General features: G+C 31.8%; 1 protein-coding gene across 1 annotated transcript in view; it reads right to left on the reverse strand.

Annotated features, from left to right (window-relative positions):
• The window catches only part of LOC119840699 (ADP-ribosylation factor-like protein 4C), a 37555-nt gene extending 22632 nt beyond the window's left edge, over positions 1-14923 (reverse strand). Inside the window, exon 1 of the mRNA XM_038367408.1 lies at positions 14462-14923. The gene's annotated coding sequence lies outside the window, so the exon portion shown is untranslated. The remainder of the gene's footprint in view (positions 1-14461) is intronic.
• Between the last annotated feature and the right edge of the window lie 4819 nt (positions 14924-19742).

The following is a 19742-nucleotide window of genomic DNA, read 5'->3' on the forward strand; positions in this document are numbered from 1 at the left end:
ATCTTTTATATTAAATAAAAATTTCGAACGAAGCGACTTTTGCTCTCTTTACAAGAAAATTAGATTTAATTGGTACTTAATAAAAAGTTGAGACGGTAAAGTGAAACACTTAACCTAATTCATAAAAGCATAATATTTTGCAACATAATATTTTGCTATGATGCATGTTTGAAATAACAGTTTATAGATGTTTAATACTGCGACTTCGTATACGTATACAGACTATATTGTATTATTTATACATAAGAATTTGTATCAAGGAGTAGTTTTAGACTAATTTTAAGAATCTTTAGTCAATGTTGAGAATAGCTTCTACAACTTTGACTGATATTACGTTAACCGTGATGATCGTGTGACTCATTATACCATTAATAGTAAAAGTAAGTGGGTGTTTTGAACTGTCTTTTGTTTAATAGTTATGCTGGTACAGTTTATTTCCTATTGTTGTTTCATTATTTTAATACAATGCCCTATTCATTCGCTCTGTTGTGCTTTATGGCTTGCCGCTGTGATTTTATTACGTATAATTATGTTGCGTGTGAGTTTTTTATATATGTAGGTACGATGACAATGGTTTAAACATCAGAATACTTTGATTATTATGACATCTTGTTAAATACATAAACGTATAATTCTACGATATCAGAATTAGTGTGAACTTTTTATTATTTTCTATGTCCTTAAGTTTCATGGCGTCTCATGTGTAATTTGTTTGACGAGTTCAACCTACTTCCTAATTATGTTGGTTAACACTAATTGCCACCAGCTGTGTCAATCCAAAATTTCATTAAGACTATACCTGCATTAAAGAAATATGGTCAGTAGAGGCTTAACGAATGTATACGATAAAATAATTAACATTATTAGTTTTTTCTTCTAGTGCAATATTGTTTCTAAGAAAAATATCTTATATTCAGAGAGCTGGACTTTTATTAAGAACTTGGGTTAAAACGTAAATTTATATAAGTATTATCGAAGCAATCCTGTTAAGTAAAAGCGTTTATTAAGCTTCAAGTTGACTCAGGACTCGAGACCTTTCATTTTGTTTGCCAAAAGTAATTGCTTTGCAGAAGATTTTCTGATAAAAGAATTTAGTCATGGGTTGATGAGATGTACAAATTAAATGTTTGTATTTTTAAGACTCTACCAATAAAGTCTCACAGAATGTAATAGAAAGTAAATACGCAAATATCAAAGAAACACACATCAAAACCTCAATGACGGAGCGCAAACTAAATCCGTTTTAATATTAGATTAAATAACAGTATCTCATTTGAAAATTAATGTACAAGAAATTAATTAAATTTCATTTCACTTACGTGCTACGCAAAATGGGTTTTCCTTATTGAGTGAGTGTGAATAACCTCGTTACATAAGCTTCGTATTTACACGTATTTCTATTCACCTAATAAGTTCAGCATGACCTCATATTAAGATGAAGAGGCGACTGTTAGTTCGTGTGTGTGTATGGTTTTGTCCGTATAATTTACACACACAAATTAAGTGTACGTAAAAAATTTATAAATAAACTTATTGCATGTGTTATATTTTGTGCTCGACAAAATGTTCAAATAATTACCATATTCATAAATCAATAGGTTTATCGATCAAATTTTGATCAAATCAATTTTAATGTAGTAATAAGGTTTGGTTTACTGATTTAAATAATTTTTATTATCAGTCGCTTAGCATTGTAGATATATTTTATGTTCAAATTCATTATTTTGAAGAATATTAACATTGACAATGAATACTGACATTGGCAAAAAACAACAACGATAAAAATACAAAAATCCCACGTATAAGAAATTATAGCGTAACATTATATTCAGATGTACAGTGAAAAAATCTGGTTACAAGTAAAATCAATAAACATTGATATTGCGAGGTTTCGAAAGTAGGTCAACGCGACGGGAAGTGTTACATTGTTATTTGTTACCGGGATTAAGGGTGATTAAATGTTACCATTTATAACAATCCATTTATTTGTTATAACATCTATTAAAATAGTTGGATTCGATTGGCTCTAAAGAAACCTTTAGGGATAAAAGAAAGAGTACAGATTATTGTAAAATATTTTGAGAATAATACATGAAAATGGAAATACACATATTATAAAATTTTTTGTGAGCATTCGTAAATTTTTAATTCAGGAATAAAATATGTACCAACTTCCAACTTATTTACTATCATAAAAAAAGGCTTTTGCTCACAGATTTGATTCTCGAGAGACTGATGAAAATGTTTCTGGTTGATGGAGGCGAGCCATAAATTATTACCTAATACAAAATGTTTTTTTTTTTTTAATAAATTTCAAAAATTCAAAAGAGCGCATGTTTACAAAATGCTTTGCTTTACGTTTGGCGTAATTTATTTAGCGACAGTTTTATGCAATCTGAAATAGTACGTACGTAACATCTCGCAGACACTTAACACATTTAGCGTCATACAATTTTTGCTAGGAAATAGGAAACACGCCTGCGGCGGAACACAATGACGGTGACAAAGGAAGTTTGGGAGATGACTTGACAGAAGCGTAAAAACCCTGTCTATTTGCACGTGAATTTTTATTCTCGTATTTGAGAATATTCCGCTGTCTATGGTTGAAAAAGCAGTTAAAGATTCATTGCTTAAAGGAAGAATGACTGAGTGGGCTCAGAATAATTGTAATCTGAAATCAAAGTCGTAGACTGAAATTGTGATTGAAAATTACTAAGCGTTTTTATCAGGTATTATTATTTCATTTATTATAATATTGACAATATCGTTTAGGTATTACGATATTAAATAGATCGTTGTACAAACTGCAGTTCATTTAATCGAACGGATAGAACCCGCCTATTTCTAATTTATTAAAAGAATTTAATAAATGAAGATTCTAGAAAAGTGTTTAACGCTAAAACGTATAATTTTCCTTACAGTGAAGTATCGTTTTAATTCTTTTTAAACTTTTATTTTTCATCTTTTCAGGTCAACGTGAATTATGGTAAGAGATTTGAATACGGGATTTGCATATCGCGCAGCCGAGCGGTCAAGTGTAATTTTATAAAGAAAAACAATAAATTTTACGAGGGGTCCTTTACACAAATTTTCAAAGGAGAAGTGAATTTAGCGTGAATAATGTTGAGGGGACTACATGTTGTTTAAACGAGTAAAAATGTATGTTTAATAATGCTTTATAATAAATATGTGTGTTATGTTCTCGTTCATGTACCTAGTCTCGTGAATAATATAATAATAAAATATTAACCATAAAAAATATGGAATAAATTAAAATAATGTCTTTAGCGAATAAAATCAATGTATTTGATGCAGACAATGATTTGTGAAGTTTTTTTTCCGGCTCATTGATATTAATATATTTTTTCTGATGTGTAATGAATGAAATAGAATGTCATTGTAAAATGTAAATAGATATTAAGTGGGAAGATGGTACCTACGTAGGTATTGTTTGAAAATGTTTGTAATTCTTAACATCCCACTCTATAGGATGATAAATAGAGATGCGGAGCCGTGACTACTTAGCTATTTACGTTCTTGGCGCGTGCCAACTATTCGATTGTAACTCAATCATTACACAGGGAATGTCTGAAAGGAACGCATTGCAACGCAATATTACGTTATTACGATACCATGGCTTCACGTGCACCGTTACGAGCATTAAAAATTGGATGTGCGATAATGCTACAAGTTACCGGTGAATAAAGACCGTTTTGCAATGCATGAAATTAATTATCGTCGCTGAATTTATACGTATGTTCATTATATTGTTAGTAATGATACTATTTGTGCACATTAAATAATGTGATACTCAAGTGAATTGGTAATGAAATCTCATATCATAAATTACGCTTTATTGGTCGATTGACCGATATAGAAGAATTGATTAATTGAGAAAATAACCAAGTCATTAATAATATTTTTTCCGTATAAATTTTTACTAAATCATCGTTATTGTATATTCTTTCGTCTCTTATGCCATCTAATAAATAGAGAATATAGAAGTTGAAATTCAGTTATAGTAATTAATGGATATAAATTAGACTAATATATTAAATTATATTGATGTATACTTTGAACATTAAATATGTTAAATTTTTTGATTTCACCATTGTAATCATAATAGCATATGAACAGTATGTCACATCGAGATAAATTTTAGTGGCCCTTGTCATACTTAATGTTAGAAAGTTTAATCCCAACGATATCATGTAAATAACGTGCAATGATAAGATCAATACGTAAAGCTCTCAAATAGAGATTTCGTGAGAATTCGTGGCAGCACATGGTTTACGTCGAGGAGTGGGTGTGACATAAATATCTACCCTCGACTCTCGAATTAGATGAGCTCAATGTCAAATGAACAGTTTGCGGGCTATTTTTGCTGGAATCACGTAAAGCAGGAAACATATGACGTGTTGATATTAGGTGACTTTTTCGTCTGCCTTTCATTTATTATGTAAGGACAGTAAAGTAGTTGGATTATCAAACATTTATTGTGGGAGTCGAGCACGCTTCGCCACGAATTGGGCCAGCTCGCACCGGGGAAGTACCACACCCCCAAAGAAAACCGGCGTGAAATAGTGGCATGCCACAGAGTTTCGTACGGTGAGTGAGGGAGCCGGTGGCCTATTTCCTTTTCCTCAACCGTCCCAGTCCATTTCTTCTTTCCTGTCATGAATCCGTTCCTTTTCCCCTACCCACTAAAAGCGGGCAGCGCATTCGCAGAGGCACTACCTTTGCGAATGTTCATGGGCGGTGGTGATCGTTTACCATCAGGTAAACCACCAGCTCAGTTGCCCGCTATGACATTAAAAAAAAAAAAAATTAAAACAGTGTTAAAGTATTCAAAGTTTATATATATTATAGGTGTAATATCAACTTTACACCATGTATCAATTATACATAATACGATATTTAATGATTTGGTATTCTGAACTAAAAGCTTCTCACAGATTGTTTTGTGTGTTTATCACAGCGATTGTATAAAAAAGTATATAATAAAAAAGGGAACAACGCCATTATCATCCAATGCCACTTAAACACGTCGAACGGCTCCATAACTCGGCCATTTTAAGACAATAGCAGAAGGAAACCTTTTATATCCAGACCAATAACCCTCGTTCAGATGCGAGTCGACGACACATCAATGGAAAGCATGGTTAGTTTCACTCGTAAATGCTATTATCGACTCTGTACCATTGTTAAGTATTGATTGGTTTTACACTTCTATCATTTTATATAAGTATTAATACATAACATGTACATATATAGGTACCGCATAATTTCTCTATTGCATGATTTAATTTTGAACCTATTTGAATTTCTGAATATTTTAATTGCAAATAAAAAACCTTCGAGTAATTTTGATACATTTCATGTGGGTTAAAAGAGGGTTACAAAGAGTACCCAACTTTAGAAGTGTTCATGAACATGTAATTAATATATCTTAAATTATTTAGAGTTTCGAACACATTGAATAATAAACACTTATTTAATGGCAAGAAGTTCCAATAAACGAAATCGAGGTCTGCCCACACAAAAGCATATATAGCGGTTCGTTCCAAATGTGCATCATCTAGCTAACCAATTATATCGTACAAGTCGTATGTTTGTCTTCAATAATTGTCAGCTCGTTTACGTTGTGGTGGCAACTGATATACAAATGGGCAATTGTGTCCTAGGGAATCTCGAGAATCTAATTTATATGCTTCCTTGTATATGTATGATGTACCTAATGCGGTGATATGCGCTGTTATTAGTTTTTCTATATAATACGATGACTCGATATTACGATAGTTCGGGATTTAACTAGAATTGCATTATCTGTGAGTATCGATAGCATTAAAGCTGTCAAAATATCGAACGTATGTTCATCGTATGTATATAAATATTACTTGACAATTTTGTCGTCCGTTTTGTACGTGACCAGAATGTTAACGGTAAATTAAAATAAAATTTTATGAAGGTTATACGTTTATATCTCAACCCTCGGGGTGTGTTACAGAATACTAGTGATGTTATTATAAGCAATATCAAAGCTTTCAGTAGACACGATGAGCTGATTTATAATTATCTTTCTGCGTCCTGCGGTTTCATCCGCGTTTACTTGTTTTGCCTCTAAAATCCAGTGTTCCCGTGGGAATATTGGGAGTAAAAGTAGACCAAGTACTTTTAACAACAGCTATCTGCCTGTCGTAAGTCGCGTCGAAATCGAACCAGCAAACAAAGAGACAGAGACAGACAAAAATTGTTATAAATGTTTTTTGGTACATGAAAAAATGTTTTTATATTACAAATAGACATTCAAATTTAATTTTTTTTTGCTAATTGTTAAGTGACGGATGATCATTCTTTTAACATCTTTCTGATTTCACAAACTATTATTACACCGTTATGAATTTTAAAAATCACTGCGTTCAAAAACGTATGATGACTTGTAAAGAAAATGACTTACTAATAATATAACGTCAGAGTGGCATTTACCTTATATGTACAATTTTTTTATAAAACGAAAGTTTAAGTTATACAAGTTTACTAGCTGCACCCCCGCGGTTCCACCCGCTTAAGTCCGTATCTCGAAGGAATATCGGGATAAAAAGTTACCTATGTGTTATTCCAGTTATCCAGCTATCTACGTACCAAATTTCATTGCAATCGGTTGAGTAGTTTTTGCGTGAAAGAATAACAAACATACACATACTCAATACTTTCGCATTTATAATATAAGTAAGATATAAGAACATGTTTTTATGTGTAAAATTTCTTTACATCTTAACACAATATGATTATGCTTTGTTATTACAGCACACAGCATAATTATATGCCTTGACACCAATTAATTACATATTTTAAAAGGTTTAAAAATAACAGCGTAGGATTATGTGCGTAAATAAGTTTTCTTAAGTTTATTGATATCTGTGCATTAAAGACGTCTTTATGAAAAATGAAAATGAAAATGAAAAAATATTTATTACATAAAATAAAGTAATTACATATTTTATATGACCCACTGACTACCGAACTAGTTGGGAACTGTGTTTCGTTTGTCGGTGGCTTCTTCCTTAAAACAATGTTACATTACATTTTGTGTCATCTTAATGGAAAAGAAAAAACGAAATAAATTTGTTAGTTGTTGTTAGAATGGGCTATATCTTAGTGTGGAATGTTGGGTGGGCGCGTGCGCTCCCGTGTGTGTGTGTGTCTTTAATAAATCCTATCCTACTAGTCCTACTAATATTATAAATGCGAAAGTTTGTAAGGATGTGTGTGTGTTTGTTATTTATTTCGCAAAAATACTGAACCGATTGCAATGAAATTTGGTACGTGGACAGCTGGACAACTGGAATAACATTTAAGCAACTTTTTATCCCGATTACGCGGGTGAAACCTCGGGGCACAGCTAGTATATCATAATTTTAGAATCAAGTGAACGCCCTCAAGCTTGGCGTACTTAATTTTTATTAATTACACGTCTTACCATTGGCTTACGAGACTGACATTCTAACAACCATTTAGCCAGGAAACGGTAAATAAATAAGGACAACGGTCATTAAATAGCTCGCTTCGTTAATTTGATCAACGAGGTTTGCATATTGAAGTCATCTTACATTTGGCAATGGCAATTAACTTTCCAACCATTGACCCAAACATTAACATTTATAAGCTTATTTTAATGGTCTAGATTTTAAATGTGTTGATATTTTTAGATAGACGGCCCACTGGTGCATAAGCAACGACGAAATAAAACAGACGTTGCGATGAAATATAGTGAATCACATCGATATAATTTATGGGCGATCAATTCTTAATTGTATGCGAAAGTATGCTTGTCTGTCTTTTCTTTTGGATAAAGTGAGGAGGCTAAGGACATAAACTTTACCGCGCTGACATCGGAAGTTGCGGCAGAAAGCTATTGTACTATAACAACTAGGAAAATTATTACTTTAATGTGTTTTTTCAAATATTGCGTAACTGTAAGATAAGATGCGTCATCGATGTAACCGAATGAAAATATTTTATGTATTTTTCTGTGGTACTTTAGTACCTATGACATTTTAATATCTCCGTATAAATATATAATACATTCACGACGGTTGCATGTGTAACGAGTCGTAACAATCTCGTTATAAGAATGGGTGATTGATTAATCTAAAAACACATTGTATTGTTACATAATACCTATTCACATATATGTAGAGTGCTTTCAAAATCATTGAATAATAATAACGTGATGGTAATTATTTCGATACACAGATAGACAGCTGTATCTTTCAAGTCTTAAGTCATATACAAAAAGATCTATTTATAAACATTGGATATTGGTTCGACAGAAATGTTTAGTACCCATATATACAAACAAGGTCAAACATTACCAAAGAAATTCTTCTTCTTTGGTCTACAGAAATATATGCATCAAATATGATTGAAAGTTATCTAGACAACACCTAAACTGATACAGACAAAGAACGTAGAAAGTTAGAATTTTACACGATTCAAGTCCTTGTGAATTTTAAGATTGTGATCTTGAGAAGCCAGAAATAATAAACGATACACATTTTTTTTAATCTCATAATTCATCACAAGGAAAGTGCTTTAACTCTACAGTCTACAGAGGGGCTGTATAATTATATTGGTATTTTTCCCAGAAATTAATTTCATTTGTAACAGAACTGTTATTTTGTTGAACGTAAATAAATATTAAAGAAATCATGTTCAAGTGAGATCAAAGAAAACATGCAAGTAGATGATAAGAGAAAGCAATCAATACATTTATTATATATAGACTATCTGAACAACAAATATTTAATAATCAAGTTGATAAATTATAACTAAATCAAAGTTCATTTTAATATATGTGTACGTTATGTGGAGATACACTCGTCATTCCTTCTAAGATATCATGAGTCATATTGAGCAGATTTATTTATTTTTTGTGGTATACGTTATTCAAGAGAAAGTTATAACTTTACATCACAACGGCACGATTATAGTCATCGGAGATGAAAATGCATTACACAACGATCTTTATGCGTGAGAACGGCACAACGGTGCCTGAAGTGTGTAATGAAAGGATTGAATGAAGTGTTATAATTATAACACGAACACCATAAATAGGAATATCGTTTCCACCATTCATTACGATGTTATAATTGAGAAAGTTGTTATGTGGCGACGTTTTTACTAATATTTTCCTTACTAAAGTTGATGATACCTACCTAAGATAAAGTTTATTGGTAAGAGGAAAATTTTTGTGTATGAATATAATAATTAGTATATTAATAAACAATTTATTCATTCATATAAGTAGACTAACTGCTTTTTTGACATTTACCATTGTTAAAGTAGAAATAATTGTTCAATACTTATCAAGTATCTAAGTATTATTATATCTAGGGTAATCCATATAAAGCAAATATATCTAAGAATACAATACCTCAAATTAGATTTCTCTACCCATATCATATGGAACTCAATATAAAAGTGGAATAAAGGAATCGACAACGACCCTCTGTTTGATACTCAAATATTTATAGCAAGGGCATTGAAACAGGTACCTGTCTGTGCTGAATATGCTTTTGTGTGTACCAGGCACGAATAAATGCGGTGAGTCTTGAATGATATTTTGTATAAGTATATAATTTTTTTTAGCTGCTATTGCTGTCCCAGAAGCAAACATGGTAACTTGGACTCAGACAGGTAAACTTAAAAAAGGTTCCTAAGCTCAAATAAAACGCATATTCCTTTATTGTTTTCAATGCTCTTTTAATGGATTATTATCATTGTGTCTTCTTTTAAATGTCGCTTTGTATTTCGGCACTAGTCTAGTAGATTCCACGGTTTGATATTCATTAACAAAGTTTCATATGATTATGATGGATAACGCTCATCTTGATATATCGATAGGTAAAATTCATGCAAACGACGACCTTGGTGAATCAAGTTATTTAAATAGAAATACAAACTAACTCTGACCACACACCTATACATACATACTGATGATATGTATCTTATGTAGTTATTAGATTTTATTTAGTAACATCTGTTTAACAATGGTAGAAGTAATTATTTTCAAATTTAGAATAAACATTGCTCAATGTTTAACGGTTGCGTTACAAACGTGACCAATCACACCAATAATGTTCTATTGTTCGGTGTTAATCTTATGTGACTCTTCCGATTTAGCTAGAATGTTCTTATCTTTCAACTTCTGAACTATTTGATGCCTATGGTACAAGTTATAATTGCTTCAGTACTCTTGTCTACTACTTTACATTGCCCTCATATAATCTTATATGCTCCAAGACATAAACATCTCGTATATAGTAATATTATATTCAAGATATATTCTGTTCCTTGCTCGAGTTTTACATTGGTACCGGATACATTCTTTGTGTTATTTGAGAACATAATTCATCTGCATACAAATATCAGTCAAATCAGGTCAGTAAGTTTGAAAGAGTTGCAAACATCCATCTTCAGATCTATACAAACTTTCAGAAATGGAACACCTATTAGTAAGATTGAAGAATTTGCTTCGCATCTTGCGTCTGGACTTTGGATCTCAGCCAGCGAGCTAAAAGGACAAATATCTAATTGTAAATTAAATCCATATTTTCGCGGAAACCTGTATTTTTTATATTCCAACATCTATATGTTTATTTAATACGTTTTGTTGTCATCTCTACTGAGATGACTTTGATTTTGATTTAGTCTAATGTATTGAATAGACGTGACAACTACGATTGCTCTAATGGCAGCGAGGCGTGGTCTTTGGACCATTGCGTGGGAATACAGTTTAATGTACGCATAATGTTGTCTGTGATATTATGGTCATGGGTAAGACTCGATCATATGTCTTAACTATTTCACACACATTTAGTCTTCGGTGTTACAACGTGTTATGCTTTATTTCGTAGGGCTTCGTATTTCACCTTGGACACGCGAGTCAAAGCGAGAAAGTGGAACAAATCTTTTATTTATTGTTTTTCATGCGTTGATATTGTATACACAATCAATTATAACAGCGTTAGTATAGCGGCGCTTTCTTACATATATATAATGTAGTTGAAGTTTAAACAGTGAAAGACCTGAATGAAAAAGGTTAAATCCACGTGTAATAATGGAGCACACTTGAGAGTAAATTTGATTATAAGTTCAAATGATCTATGGTGACGTAGTCCATCGACAAGCGTTTGGTTCAGTACATATGTGGAGAAGCATGCAATGAGTTTTCTTTATAATACAAATTTTAATTCTTACACAAAGTTTTAATATGAACCGGCTTAAGTCTGACCTTTTTTATGCCAGCCTTTAAAGGCAATTACAAAAAGATAAAGCTATCCAAATATCAACAAAACTAAAATAAAAGACCTCATTTCCACTTTTTACACAGAAAAACAATCAATCACACGGACAGTCCACTACAAACGTGTACTCGATTTTACGGGCACTATAACTGGACATTATTGCTTTAGATTTCTTACGGTAGTTTAAAATAGATCTAAAGTCCGTTAAACATTTGTTTGACGCATTTAACATTGAACATCCGTTAAGTAAACAAAATGTTAGAAAGCCTGCATGAAATGTAACAGAAAAACGCGTTCAGAAACAGTAAAGGAGGAAGATTTTAGTTGTACTATTCTCAACATCAGATATTTGGTGGTATGACCGCCTTGATTCGTTAGTATTTTTTTTTGTTACTTGATATCTGCCGAAGATGTAAGTATGCTGAATATTTAAAAAAACGCAGATATAGTTTTTATTTTAATTGTAATTAACATATAGATTTCAATATCTCACCAAATCAAACATAAATAAGAATACTCACAATACATGTCGATACCTCAATCAAGCACTTATTTGCATAAATTACAATAAATTTGAAATAACAGCAATTAATGAAGACACACATAAAACCGGCTTGAAATGTTAGGATATGTTTATTGATATTGTTTATTTTGTTATTTACTATTTTACTATTATAAATAAGTTTAACCCATAAATTGCTATTATAAATAATGTAAACCCATTTAAATGTGTCCTACTAATATTATTAATGCGAAAGTTTGTGAGTAAGTGTATGTTTGTTACTCTTTCACGCAAAAACCATTGAACCGATTGCAATGAAATTTATATGTAGATAGGTGGACAACTGGAATAATACATAGGTAACTTTTTACCCTGATATTCCTACGGGACATGGACTTACGCGGGTGAAACCACGGGGCGCAGCTAGTATATTTCTACGTATAAATTTTATCTTTAATTATTGAATGAAAAACCAATGTCCAAAGTATCCTCAAATTCTTACTTGGTATCTAGTAAAATGAACAGGGATAGATTAAAGAAATATATTTGTCTTTCTTTTTATATATTCATCTTCTCATACTGGAAATAACCATAACAGTATAAACTACTTCTTACATATTTATGTCCATGATTCACTGATTTCAAGTTAGGAATGTTTGACCACAAGACCTCCTGGTCCTTTAAAAAACTTAAGGGCATGAATCAGGATACAGGTATGCGTGGTGATACAATCGTCATATTGTTCATAAGACAAATGCCTCATGTAAATGTTTTTTACGTGAATATAAATTCATTATGTATTAGTAGATATTAACAATTTTGTTTTTCAAAAGGGATTTGCTGTACCGGTGAATTTTACAAGTCTAATTTTGTAAGTTGTAAACGTGGTCATCGTAAAATCAAAGACTCACATAAAGTTGTTTAGGGTTGCCGTAATAAAGGTACTTCTAAAGAAAGATTTTACGAGTGGCCATAAGAAATGTAAAGTATAGTTTTACCTTAAGAAAAGTATAGTGTAAAATACTTAATTAGCATTTAATGCATTGTTAATTGAATGTCGTTTTATAATACTATGAATAATTATAAGCGATATCGATATATTAATAGAACAACATTCCACCGGCATTAAAATTTCACATTCCCTGACGATATTTGATTCATTACAAACTCTCGCAATTCGAGAAATATTCGCATATATGTTTCTCCGATAACGCGTAGAAAGTGTAAGCATTGACGAGTAAAAAGACAATAGAACAATGATTGTGACAAGATTCCTCTCATTCATTGAAAGGAATCGATATAAATGCTGCAAATCATTCCTTTGAAGGACTCTCTTTCATTGTAAAGAATTGCAATCAATTGAAAAAGGCTATACTAATTCATTCATTCCTTCAATAGTAATGATTAAAAGTAATAAATTCCTTTGAATGTCTCGCCTGTCTTTGATTAAAATGCACTTTCTTTGAACGATTAAGTGCTTAAATCGAACTGTTTATGTGGTTCATGGGATGTTGAGAAGATATCAACAAAATTTCAATGTGTGCGTTTAACGGCCAGGTGGCAAAACTGGTTGCCGGCCCTCCACTGTGTCGTCAGGTGTGTTCGCCAACTGCAATTCCAGATTTCTTACATTTGCCCAACATAATACTAAGACTATAATACCCAGGTCTTTAAAAATAGTGAATAACCTCTGCTCTGAATGCATTGTTTTGATTAAATATTACCAAGTACGAAAATATCATCTATTCAGTGGGGTTTTATGTACAATGCTGTTATTTATACTCTGAAGATTTCTTCGTATAGCAACATAAAACATGCAAAATATTGCTTTTGTTATTTTCTCTTGTGCCTGTACTAAAGTAATATTAGAATATAAGAATTTTTCATGTTTCTGTGTTTTATTGCAATGCTATAATTGTCAGTTAGGTTAAAATTTTCTGAAATAATGATTATTGAAGTTTAAGTGAAAAATAATCAGAAATCTCGGCGCTATGCTGATATTATTACAAAAATCTTCTGCAAAATACAACTTTCTTAACTGATGGCTTATGACTGTTTTTTTGAGATTATATTTCATTGGAACTAATCATAAACATAAGAGGACAAAATTCTTAGAAAAGTGTTAGGTATGATAGAGGTTGGCGAGTTAATTGACTTAATATTATATTCGCGATTGTGTATTGTTTTTAATTTTATTTCTATTTAAATTTTCCAACTAATCTGTCTAGAATTCTAGAAGGATGTTATCGTGTCATCCAGAAGGCAAACATAACAATGGCAAGAGATAGATATGCATTAGATAAGGGACGATGTAATGAAACAAAGATCAGACGTCTGTTGTATTTATCTAAATTCTGTATAACTACGTCTTTCATTATGTTATTACGAAAATTGATCGTGCTGTAATTATAATCATCGTTCTTATCAATCTTATTATATAACAAAAACACGCTCCTTCCTCGACTGTCTCAGTATTGTAATAAATTAACTGTACTCCGTGATTATTTGCATTCAGTGTGGTTCTTTCTTTTGTTGTCGTTCATCTTCTGTGTTGATAAAAAGTCATTAGTACGCTAAGTGCAGCCTTGAAGCTCACTAGATAATTAAACATAGGGTCTATATATTTATTTTCTGTTTATTGTGAACTCACCGTGATGTTATTACAGCTCTTTATGGTCACGGTAGGTCCAATCAATATGCAACCGTGGTGTAAACCGCACGGTAAGTGCTCTCAGTTTCTCTCTGCTTGACATCCACTCGGTTATTGATTTGCATGCCTTCCTCTCTTCCTGTGATCACTAAACTTCAAATTAGAGGTTCAATAGCAAAACACAAACCACCGTGATATATGAACGGGAGAACCGAGCGTTTCACTTGTCAATAAGTCACTCAGGTACTTATCTAAGATAATGTATAATATTGTCATAACATCAGTACAAAAATCTTAAATATGTATGTAGGCCGACTAATTTCACTTCAAAGTAGTATTGATTGTGGTCGGATGGAATAAAACAATGGTGAACACAGCCAAAACAATGCAACAACGCGAGGCGCGCACCGCACGTGCCGCCTCGCTCGCGGGCACCTCAGTACTGACGGATCCGCGATCGCCGATCGGGTCGGATCACGCGCGACGGGGACGACTAGACGCGCTCGGAGTGCGTCGGAGCGAGTTGGTAAAGATTGCCATGCGATGCATTCGCACGCCCAATGAATTTGGCCGTCTGAACAGAGCAAGGTGAACCATGGTGGTTTATTTTCAGTGTGACGTCAATGCTCTGTCAAAGCGACAAGCGTTGCTCTTAAGCAAGCTCTACTTAAAACTGTAGGCACTCGAAAGGTCGCTAGACTGTTCCTAGCTTTGTAAACATTAACGCTTCCAGCAATTTCACGTTGGCAAAGGGTAACCACAATTTTTATTTTTAATTAATTTATTGAAATTTTTTGTGACATCTAATTGCATACACGCTCCAAAATAAAAAATATACTTTAAATGCAAATTTGTTAACCAACATTTAATTGGTAATTACCTACAACATTTCTTTCATAGTTACGAGAACTGATTTATAAACTTTACTTACTTATATATTAAGTGTAATAATCACATCTCTTCTATTCCGGCGAGTGACAATAAATCTATAGCAGCGAGGTGATAAATCATAATATAACGATTTGATTGATAAAGAGTGTAACGTAAACATAAAATGATTGAATGATGTTTATGCTCCTTATATTTTACGACGATAATAATAAGTATAAAGGCACTATTCTTCGTACAGTCAGCATTGTTCGTCGCGCCAAGCTGTCGGCTGTTATCAGTAATGGCGACATGTCACCAATGTTATCTCCCAGATTATTAACTTGCCTGTTTGTACATATACGGGAAAGTATCATACAATACAAATTTCTTTAAAATTTCTTTACATTTTTGAACTGAAAGTTCATGCCGTTGTGTGCTTGCTAAAATTATAAGATTAGATCTCTATATTATAATGTTAAATCATGGCGACTTAATCCCTTTGTATTTGAACTGAAAGTCCATGCCGTTGTGTGTTTTATATCTGTATGATTAAATATGAGTAAAATCCACGGAATATTTTGTGGGTATAATACTAAGTAATTATAATTATTTTTTATTTTTATATGTGTTACATAAAACCTTTCAATGTTATACTTATAGAAAAATTAACAATAAGGAGAATATGTATCAAATAAATAAAATAAATGATTTCAAATACAATGATTAGATCTCTATATTATAATGTTAAATCATGGCGACTTAATCCCTTTACATTTTATTACATTAGATAATTATTATTTATGTCAAAAACAACAGATGCAATATAGTTATTGAGAACCTCCGACTTCAAAATCGATAAGTCGGTGTTCGAGACCGGACGAGCGTGCAGCAAATAAAAATTATTTTTCAATTTATCTGCACATGTAGATAACATCACCACTGCTGCAATGGTGAAGGAAAACATCTGCCAACCCGCACTTAGCCAGCGTGGTGGATTATGGCCTGAACCCTCGTAGGAGGCCTGTGTCCCAGCAGTGGGAACATATATGGGCTAATGATGATGATGAACATAAATAAATTGTGCACAACACGTCATTTAAAATTAATTCCATGCTTCACATCTCATTGCCATTTATCAATTATATCATCTGGTGTATTTTATATCATCGTTTAATACATAAAATTATATTGTTCAATTTAACATTACAGTTATTAGGTGAAAAATATCTTCACAAGATCGAATTGTATTAATAGAACATAAAAATTAGCCACTAAACTTAAAATAAATTAGGATCAATTGCGGTAGGGAGTGACACTCTCATGAAAGTTATTTTCGTAATATAATTGGTGTTTATACCGATTATAGATCTAGGGGAAAACTAAACCACTATATCATGAGGTTTCTTTAAGCATTAGGGTGAGGGTAGAACCCCGATTTGTTAGTTGTGACCAATATGTCAAGTATTCATGAGTTATATTTAGTAAAGAAAATTGACTGTAAACGTTGCCTAGCAACAAACAGTAAACTTTCGGGAATATAGTGGAAACTAGAAATTTATACCTACTCCATTAAAGGCTACTTGTATTGCAACTGAAGTAGTTTTATGTTAACGATCTGCATAATATTACTTTAATTATAAAACAATAAAGAAAAGTATAATAGACCTATATGGTTAATTTAAGTTACCTAGTTACTTAAATAGTGAATGAATTTAACAAAAGAATATTCTTTCTTTTGAGTATGTTAATAATAACTAGTGATTGTAACGATGTTAATTCGCTAAATCAAAATAAAAGTTCGTGGGTAAGATATTATGTATGTTTACGCTATTCAAAATGACTCAATATTTAATTATTAACATGGCGATTTCTGCACTCATGGATGGCCTCTTTTGGACGTGACTAAAGAAACAATATTTTTTGTTTTAATTCAACCTTAATTCGTGATAGAGGGAATGTAGATACGCTCGCAGATCCCGAAGAGGTGTTAAATTTTGAAGCTTCATACCAATTAAAATACGAGTGTAACATGTATGATAATTGTTGGCCCATGTCCTTTTCCTTCCCCTTCCCAGTCCTTTCCTTTATTCCTCTCGCCAATCCTTTCTTAATCCCTTCCCAATATAAAGTCGGCAATCCATTTGTAGAGGCGTAAGGTCTTTAATCGACTCTACGTCTCTACAAATGTTCATGGGCGGTGGTAGCGCTTACCATCAGGCGTTCTACCAGCTCCATTGCCGACTGTGACATAAAAAAAAAAAAAAAAAATACGAATAAACTTGCTAAAAGGAATTTATGTCGAAGTATTTTTTGTAAATTATTAAGAAAACCAAGAAATACTTAAATCACAATTATTTGTTAAATATGCTAATGTATGCTGTGATAAAATAAGCAGAAATATTATTAAAAGGTAATTTAAGTATATATAGTAGCTGAAGTATTTTAGTATGCCGCTATATGTTCAGAGTAGGGAATGGGCTTTTAAATCAAATCTACTAACTAAACGACTCCATGAGGTCTTAGAATAAATCCTTTTAAACCATTTCAGCAAAGGTAAGTGGCGAATGAGCTTAACCTAATTAAATGTAGGCTAATGCGCACTTGAAGGTTTAAATTATGTTTAAACAGTAATTTATTTACATTTGTAGTGATTGACAGAAACCTCTGTATAAACGAAAAAATATATTATGAAACATACCGTATATTACAAAAACCGGAATATTTATCAAAGTTAAAACTAGATGAAAAAAAAAAAAACTTTTCTTAAATGCGCAATGCATTTTCACCATAATTTCGTGCACCGAAATAGTTTCAAATGTACACTGTTATTTATAAAAATTAGTTCTCAGTTATATTTAAAAAGATACTTCGTGTCAGGTCACAAATTTGGTAATTAAGGTCTACAGATCGCTAGTACTCTGACGATTAAACATTAACAACTACTCCGTTAACCGGTATATACCAAACTATCCACGATTGGTAAAAATACTTTTTTCTTGGCGAAGTTTTATTAAATTGTGAGGGTATCATTTTATTTATCTCAGTGACATAAATCGCTCTATCATGTTTAAAAAATAATTCAATTAAATAAATTGAAGGAAATTTACCAACCAGTAATCTAGAGTTTTTATGATTACTCTTTTTATACTATAAGTACTGTGTATATATGTATTGATTGTTCTTATACCTAGTTAATAAACTGGTACCTATCTACACACTAAAATGGAAGTAGAAGAAGTTTTGTTACGTTTTGATAAACAAATATGTTTACAACGATGTGTATATTTACATTGTATTGTGAGATATATAGATAACTCTCATGTTTTAATCATTTAGAATCGCGATAAAATTTTGTAGTAGCTACTTCAATAATAGGAGATAATATAATTTCAATAATGGGTTAAACCGATTATTTTGCACCCAATTGTAATTAGACAATGCCACAGTTAGATTAATGGAAATAATGTATCCCACCACTATATACGAATGAGATAAGGTCAAATATATTATGAATGTACTCAGACCCTTTGTTGTCAAAACCGTGGCTATAGCAACGTAAAGCCTCTGTTATAATATGATACTCTTCCCCTTTTAATTATTCTGAATACGTTGTTTTGTTGTGGTTTTTCATTGAATGAAGCAAAAATGTAAAACTCTTCACGCGTCACACTTTAAACGTGAGAAATGGGACAAATGAACGTTTTTAGAGTTTAACATTGGAGTAATAAATACTGTTTGAATGCATGTATGCGGTTGTAGTATAAAATAAATATTATGCAGTATAAAAATTGCCCTCATAAGTAATGAAATACGGTCATTAACCTTTGGTAAAAAGAAGCAGAGCACCGAAACGCGGCCAGAAGACGACTTTAAAAACGAATAAAGCAAGTATATCTAATCTTAAATGTTGCATATGTTCAATTCACTCTAACTATTTCCTTCATTAAGTTTTGAGTACAGCCGAATAAATCATTAATAGGTTTAATGGAACAAATTATTAATATTTTATTATTTTTACATTATATTATTCTTGTCACTTCTTAAAGACATTTTATACTTTATGCAATGCGAACAGTCGATTGCCTTAGAAGAAAAATATGTTTAAATTAGAAAGTAAGAACATCTTTTGTAAAATATAGTAAACTTCTTTTATTGTTATCTGCAATTAACGCAGATAGTTGTCTGGAATAGACCAATACTAAGCAATTTGTTATGATAAAAATTTCATGATGAACTGTGTTGTTATAGTATTTTACGATTATTAATTTAAATAGGTAATATTTACTGTATACGAAATGTCATGTTTAATACAATTAATACTGTGATTATTAAACCTATAAACGAAATGTTTTTCAGCGTTGATTTATATTCAGAAATCTCTACAAAGCTTGCTCTATTTTAACACACGAAT

This window comes from Zerene cesonia, chromosome 7, assembly GCF_012273895.1.
Source record: "Zerene cesonia ecotype Mississippi chromosome 7, Zerene_cesonia_1.1, whole genome shotgun sequence".
NCBI lineage: Eukaryota > Metazoa > Arthropoda > Insecta > Lepidoptera > Pieridae > Zerene > Zerene cesonia.